This window comes from Mobula birostris, chromosome 7 (assembly GCF_030028105.1).
Source record: "Mobula birostris isolate sMobBir1 chromosome 7, sMobBir1.hap1, whole genome shotgun sequence".
Classification (NCBI taxonomy): Eukaryota; Metazoa; Chordata; class Chondrichthyes; order Myliobatiformes; family Myliobatidae; genus Mobula; species Mobula birostris.
In genome coordinates, this window is record NC_092376.1 from 154515441 (window position 1) to 154522589 (window position 7149).

At 50.2% G+C, this 7149-nt stretch overlaps 1 pseudogene; it reads left to right on the forward strand.

The window, feature by feature from the left end:
- The first annotated feature begins 1164 nt into the window (after positions 1–1164).
- On the forward strand, positions 1165–3778 carry LOC140200978 (uncharacterized; annotated as a pseudogene).
- The last annotated feature ends 3371 nt before the right edge of the window (positions 3779–7149 follow it).

Below are 7149 nucleotides of genomic sequence, written 5' to 3' on the forward strand. Positions count from 1 at the left end.
CCTCCAGGAGGTCATGGAAAATCTCCGTTCCCTGTCTGCTCATGTCACACAGATCGGTAACCAGGTGGACCGGGTCTCCACTCAACCTGCTCCTGGAACCCAGCCTAGTCAACTCCCCTCCCAAGCTTCACCAACACCCCCGCCCAGAGAGCCTCAGGTACCAGAGCCGGCGCACTACGCCGGAGACCTGGGGAAGTGCCGGGGTTTCCTCCTTCAGTGCTCCCTGGCGTTTAAGCAGCAGCCGTCGACCTGCTCCACAGATAAGTCTGAAGTTGCTTATGTCATGGGGTTGCTAAGGGGGAACGCATTAGCATGGGCCACAGCAGTTTGGTACAACCAACCTGAATTCTGCTCCTCTTTCGCCAGTTTCATCGCGGAGATGAGAAAAGTCTTCTATCACCCAGTCCGGGGTAAAGAGGCCGCCAAGCGCCTTCGCCAGGGCTCCCACAGTAATGCTGAATATTGAGTGGAGTTCCGGACGTTAGCAGCCGATTCGGGGTGGAACGATGAGTCACTCCGGGGGTATTTCTTAATGGACTTAGCGACCTGCTGAAGGACGAGTTGGCGGCGAGAGACGATTCCGACAGCCTGGATTCCCTGATCTCCCTGGCCACGCCACCAGGTTGGACAATCGCCTCCGGGGGTGCCGTAGAGAGAGAACTGGTCGTCCACCACCTTTGGCCACTTCTCGGCTCTCATTACCGCCTCCCGCCAGAACAAGCCTTTCTTCCCCTCCTGCACCCCGAGTAGCTCCCAGCCCTGCCACTTCGATCGCCCCGGAAGAGCAACCCTTGCAGCTGGGGCGGACCCGCCTTTCTCCCGCTGAACGACTCCGGAGAATGAGAGCGGGCAAGTATTTATACTGCGGTCAGTCCGGCCACTTCCTTGCCACGTGTTCCCTCCGGCCAAAGGGGGGGGGGGAGGCTCACCAGTAGCAGTGGGGACCCTTACCCCAGTGGAGGTCACTGCTACCTCGTCCGTATCTGAGCCCACTGACTTGTCCACCGTTCCGTAGAATATCATGATCTTGGAGAGGTGTTTAGTAAGCAACGGGCCCCTTCTCTGCCTCCACATCGCCCTTACGATTGCGCGATTGACCTTCTCCCCGGAGCCTCATTACCCACCAGTCGGCCGTATAACCTGTCCTGACCAGAAAGAGAAGCTATGGAGATGTACGTAAATGACTCCCTCGCGGCTGGCATCATCCGACCCTCATCTTCCTCAGTAGGCGCTGGTTTCTTCTTTGTGGGGAAGAAAGTCGGCTCGCTGCGCCCATACATCGACTACCGTGGCCTGAACAATATTACCATAGAGAACAAGTATCCTCTGCCCCTGGTCAACTCAGCATTCGAGCCCCTTCACGGAGCCACAATATTCTCTAAATTGGACTTGCGGAACGCCTATCACCTGGTCAGGATACAGGAGGGAGATGAATGGGAGACAGCCTTTAATACCCCCCTCGGTCATTTTGGTGATGCCTTTCGGCCTGACCAACGCTCCCGCAGTGTTCCAGGCTCTGGTCAACGACGTCCTTAGGGACTTTATTAACCGATTTGTTTCCGTTTATCTGGACGATATCCTAATCTTCTCCTGTAATCTCCAGGAGCACACCCACCATGTCCGCCAGGTTCTTCAGAGGCTTTTGGAGAACAAACTATTTGTTAAGGCCGAGAAGTGCGAAATCCATGCCCCTTCCGTCAGTTTCCGGGGATAAATCATTGACAGTGGGCAGGTGAAGGCGGATCCCGAAAAGATCCGGGAGGTGGCAGAGTGGCCTAAACCCACGACGCTCAAACAACTCCAGCGATTTCTGGGGTTCGCCAATTTCTACCGTCGCTTCATTAGGACTACAGCCGGGTGACAGCGCCCCTTACCCAGCTCACCTCTCCTGCGACTCCTTTCCACTGGACCCCGAAGCGGACTCAGCCTTCTCAAAGCTTAAGAGGCGTATCGCCTCCGCTCCCATCCTGGTCCAACCTGACCCCTCTCGCCAGTTCATAGTGGAAGTAGACGCCTCCGACACTAGGGTGGGGGCGGTCCTCTCTCAACGCTCCGTCCCAGACCAAAAGCTCAATCCCTGCGCCTTCTTCTCTCGCCGTCTATCCCCCGCTGAACGGAACTGCGACATTGGGAACCGGGAGTTGTTGGCCGTCAAACTCACCTTGTAGGAGTGGAGGCACTGGCTGGACGGCGCAGAACACCCATTCATCGTTTGAACAGACCATAAGGACCTGGCATACATTAAGACAGCTAAACGCCGTAACTCTCGCCAAGCCCGTTGGGCACTGTTTTTGGCCGCTTCAATTTCACCCTCACTTATCATCCTGGTTCCAACAACGTGAAGCCAGATGTTCTCTCTCGTCAATACATCTCCGAGGAGGACCCTTCCAATCCTGATACCATTCTTCCACCATCCTGCGTCGTAGCTAACCTCACCTGGGAGATCGAGTTCATAGTTAAAGAGGCCCAACGGACTCAACCTGACCCAGGCGATGCCCCCCCCCCCCCCCAATCGTCACTTCGTGCCTGACTCTGTCCGGTCTCAGGTTCTCCAGTGAGGACATACTTCCCAGTTCGCCTGCCATCTTGGAATCGGCCGAACTCTGTCCCTTCTGAAGCGACATTTCTGGTGGCCCACCATGGATGCTGCCACTCGCTCCTTCGTCTCTGCCTGTTCTGTGTGTGCCCGCGGAAAAGCCTCCCATCGGCCACCTGCTGGGCTGCTTCGTCCCCTTCCTGTCCCTGGCCGCCCTTGGTCCCACATTGCTCTGGATTTCGTCACTGGACTATCCCCTTCACATGGTAACACAGCTGTACTCACAGTGGTGCACCGTTTCTCCAAAAGCCGTGCACTTCGTAGCCCTTCCCAGACTCCCTACAGCCCGTGAAACAGCCGACCTCCTTCTCCAACACGTCTTCCGCCTTCATGGAATTCCCCGTGACATTGTTTCTGACCGGGATCCCCAATTCATCTCCCAAGTCTGGAAATCCTTCTGTCAAGCCCGCGGAGCTTCAGTAAGTCTGTCTTCCGGTTTTCATCCACAGACTAACGGTCAGACGGAGAGAGCAAATCAGGATTTGGAAGCAGCACTGCGCTACATTTCCGCCAATAACCCGTCATCCTGGAGCACCCATCTCACTTGGGTGGTGTATGCCCACAACTCTCTGGACAGCGCCGTCACCGGAATGTCTCCTTTCGAATGTTCCCTAGGCTATCAACCCCCTCTGTTTCCTGCCCACGAAGACGGCATCGCTGTGCCTTCAGTTCAGGCCCATTTCCGCCGGTGCCGCAAGGTCTGGAAGGATGCACGCTCTGCCCTGCCCCGCTCCGCTGACCGCAACCGGAGTATCGCCGATTGCCACCGGATTCCAGCACCCAGCTATCAGCCTTGTCAGAAGGTTTGGCTCTCTTCAAGAGACATCCCCGTAAAAAACCGAATCCAAAAATCTCACCCCTCGTTACATCGGACCATTCGAAATCGAGAGCATCATCAACCCCTCGGCGGTCAAACACAAGCTACCCAGATCCATGTGCATTCATCCCATGTTCCACGTCTCCCAACTGAAACCTGTGTCTGTCAGCCCTTTGTGCCCTCCTGCTGAACCTCCTCCACCCGCCCGGGTCATCGACGACTACCCAGCTTACAACGTCCTGCGAATACTGGATGTGCGCCACCGAGGCAGGGGTTTCCAGTACCTCGTCGATTGGGAGGGATATGGTCCTGAGGAGCGCACCTGGATCCCCTGCTCCTTCATCTTAGACCCTTCCCTCATCTGAGACTTACATCGCAACAATCCGGGCAAGCCTGGTGGTTCACCTGGAGACTCCCGTTGAGGGGTGCTATTGTCACGGTCCCAACTGTTGTTTCCTGATATTCTGCTAATTCCTTTTTACCCCATGTTCTCCTGGGCTCCTTGATTGCGACACACCTGATTCTCAACTAAAGCGGCAGCATAAATACCCTGGCTTTGCATCCACTCATCGCCAGATTGTTGTTTCAGCCAGTGTGGTAATTCATGTTCCAGGCTGCTTAGGATTGTGTATTCTAAGTTTTGTTTCAGTATTGAGGTTTGCCTGTGTAACTCTGACTCTCCGTGTCAAGGGAAGCATTGTCTGCTGCCTGCTTTTCCATTCATCCTCCTGTTTGTCGTTCAGCTCCAGCAACGCTCTGTGTCAAGATAAGTATTGCCTGCCGCTTGCCTTTCCGTTCAGACTCCAGTTTGCCATTCAGCTCCAGCCACGCTCACACCCTCATCTGCATCTTAACTCTACCTCCGTGCCAGTGTCCTGCGTTTGGGTTCACCCATTCTTTGCAATAGATTAGTGCTCTTTTTGAAACTGCAACTTGATTTTTTAAAATCTTTTTCTCTCCCCTGTTCTGTCCATTTATTTCTGTCTGCCTGATATGCTCTTTGTATGTGTCCTACTTTGTTGAATTTTCTACGCATTTCATTTGTAATCCTGCATTGGTCTGGTGTATGTGAGCCCCTGCTACAACAGTAACACAATGTGCTCAGCCAGGTCATTTTCTGTTTGGACATTGCAATTTTGTTCACACTCACTTTCATTGCTGACAGCTGCTCAGTTGCATTTCTGTCTGCTGTTTCCATTGACACTGCTACTTCAACTGTTCATTTAAATATAAATGTGCTTTAGTTAGGAGCCATTTTTGAATGCTTTCTTGAAAGACTTCACAAACGAAACAATCTGTCAGAGCATCATTAAGCACATCACTTTTAGTATCAGACTAAGACAATTGTGTTGTTTCAAAGAGCACTTTATGAGGTCATTCTTACCCTTGGCCATTAGGTTCTATAATGAGTCAAGCTATAACCAGGGAAGTGATGACTCCCTCCTGTTAAACTGTTTGAGGTAGCTTATTTTTAATTCTTTCTTATTTCTCTTCTAATATTTGTATATGTGTATATCTGTGCACTTGCAATGTTAATGTGACACTGTAATTTCCTTTGGGATCAATAAGAATCTATCTCTCTAAAAAAAACTATATGCCTTTACATCCAATGCACTTGATATAATTGGTACTTGTTTCTCATTGACTGCTTTATTTAGCTCCTCGGGAGGGCTTCTTGCCACTGCACGAGACTGGCAGTTCCAAGTCGACCTAGGGAGGCAGCTCAAGTTCTCAGAGCCTCTCTGCTCCGCCCAGACATAGTGTTAATATCGGAGTCTACAAAGCAAGTGGTGCTGCTGGAACTTCTTCTTCGGCGGTCCATCAATTTCGATGTTGACTGAGGCCTGGGCAAGGTTGTAAGGAAGACCGGCAGTTGCCCATGCTGCAAGTCTCCCCTCTCCACGCCACCGATGTTGTCGAAGGGAAGGGCAGTAGGGCCAATACAGCTTGGTACTGTTGTCACCTCAGAGCAATATGTGGATAAGTGCCTTGCTCAAGGACACAACACGCTGCCTCAGCTGAGGCTCAAACTAGCGACCTTCAGATCACTGGACCGACGCCTTAACCACTTTGCCACGCGCCAACATGCTGGAACTTACTGTCCCCTGGGAAGATTGGATTGAAGAGGCCAACGGGTGCAAGAGGGCTAGATACACAGATCTTGTTGCAGAATGCTGGAGCAATGGCTGGAGAGCTCGCTGTGAGCCAGTCAAAGTTGGGTGCTGGGGCTTTGCTGGCCATTCATTACAGTGGGCTCTAAAACTCTTTGGAGTTAAAGGACTGAGGTGCGGAAGAGCCACCAAGAACTTTCAGGAGTCTGCTGGAAAGGCCTCGTGGTGGCTGTGGATCCAGAGGGGGTAGTCATAGTCATAGTCATACTTTATTGATCCCGGGGGAAATTGATTTTCGTTACAGTTGCACCATAAATAATAAATAGTAATAAAACCATAAATAGTTAAATAGTAATATGTAAGTTATGCCAGGAAGAAAGTCCAGGACCAGCGTATTGGCTCAGGGTGTCTGACCCTCCAAGGGAGGAGTTTTAAAGTTTGATGGCCACAGGCAGGAATGACTTCCTATGACGCTCTGTGTTGCATCTCAGTGGAATGAGTCTCTGGCTGAATGTACTCCTGTGCCCAACCAGTACATTATGTAGTGGATAGGAGACGTTGTCCAGGATGGCATGCAACTTAGACAGCATCCTCTTTTCAGACACCACTGTCAGAGAGTCCAGTTCCATCCCCACAATATCACCGGCCTTACGAATGAGTTTGTTGATTCTGTTGGTGTCTGCTACCCTCAGCCTGCTGCCCCAGCACACAACAGCAAACATGATAGCACTGGCCACCACAGTATCCATGGATTAGTACGCCACTTGGACACAAGTTGGGGGCTGATCACCCCTGGCTGTGTCGACCGGGCGAGGGTGTCTGATGATTAAAGACCCGAAACACCCGATGACCCCGGGTTCATCACTGAAGATGTGTCCAAGTAGCACCAGAAGGTGTATTCTACAACAAATATACTGCATAATCTGTTCAATATATATTCCAGTTATATTTTATGTAATCTAATGTGTCAATCTTTCCAATATAGCCAGCCATTTCTGCTCTTTTTTAATGCTTATTATCACCAGTACTCAGCGTTGATGAACCTGTGAATCCTTTCATTTTCTGCCTTCTTTTTAGTTAATCGTCCTTCCTTGTGCGAAGAACATGTGCTGTGTTGCTTTAAAAAAAAACTCAAATGTCTCGCTGCACTTAAAAAAATAATTTGAACATCTCACTGCACTTCAATAGGTCGGCAGAGGTCGTGGTTGGTTTAAAACTTATTCATCACTACTGATATACTGATATGCTTTGTAACTCAAAAACATAAAAATTAATTAAAAGTAAAACAAGGAGCCGAGAATGCAAGTTCAACTTCATTTTTTATTTTAAGTTAGGCGCACACTTATCATGTGGTGATGTGATAATTGACGTATGCCAATTACATATGTTTACATATAACCTGCAATGAATTATTTAAACAAACAAGAATGCTTAATCAAATTATATATTGTTACATACCTCATGGGTATCTTATGACTGTCTTCTGACCATGATGTAATTGAGTATCTTGTGAGCATGATGTCATTGTCTTGTGATGGTGGGGTGATGTAATTTTCCCACCGGTATGAGGTCACATGATGCCATGTTCAAACAGGTATATAAAGGAAAATCCTTGTTGCCATACA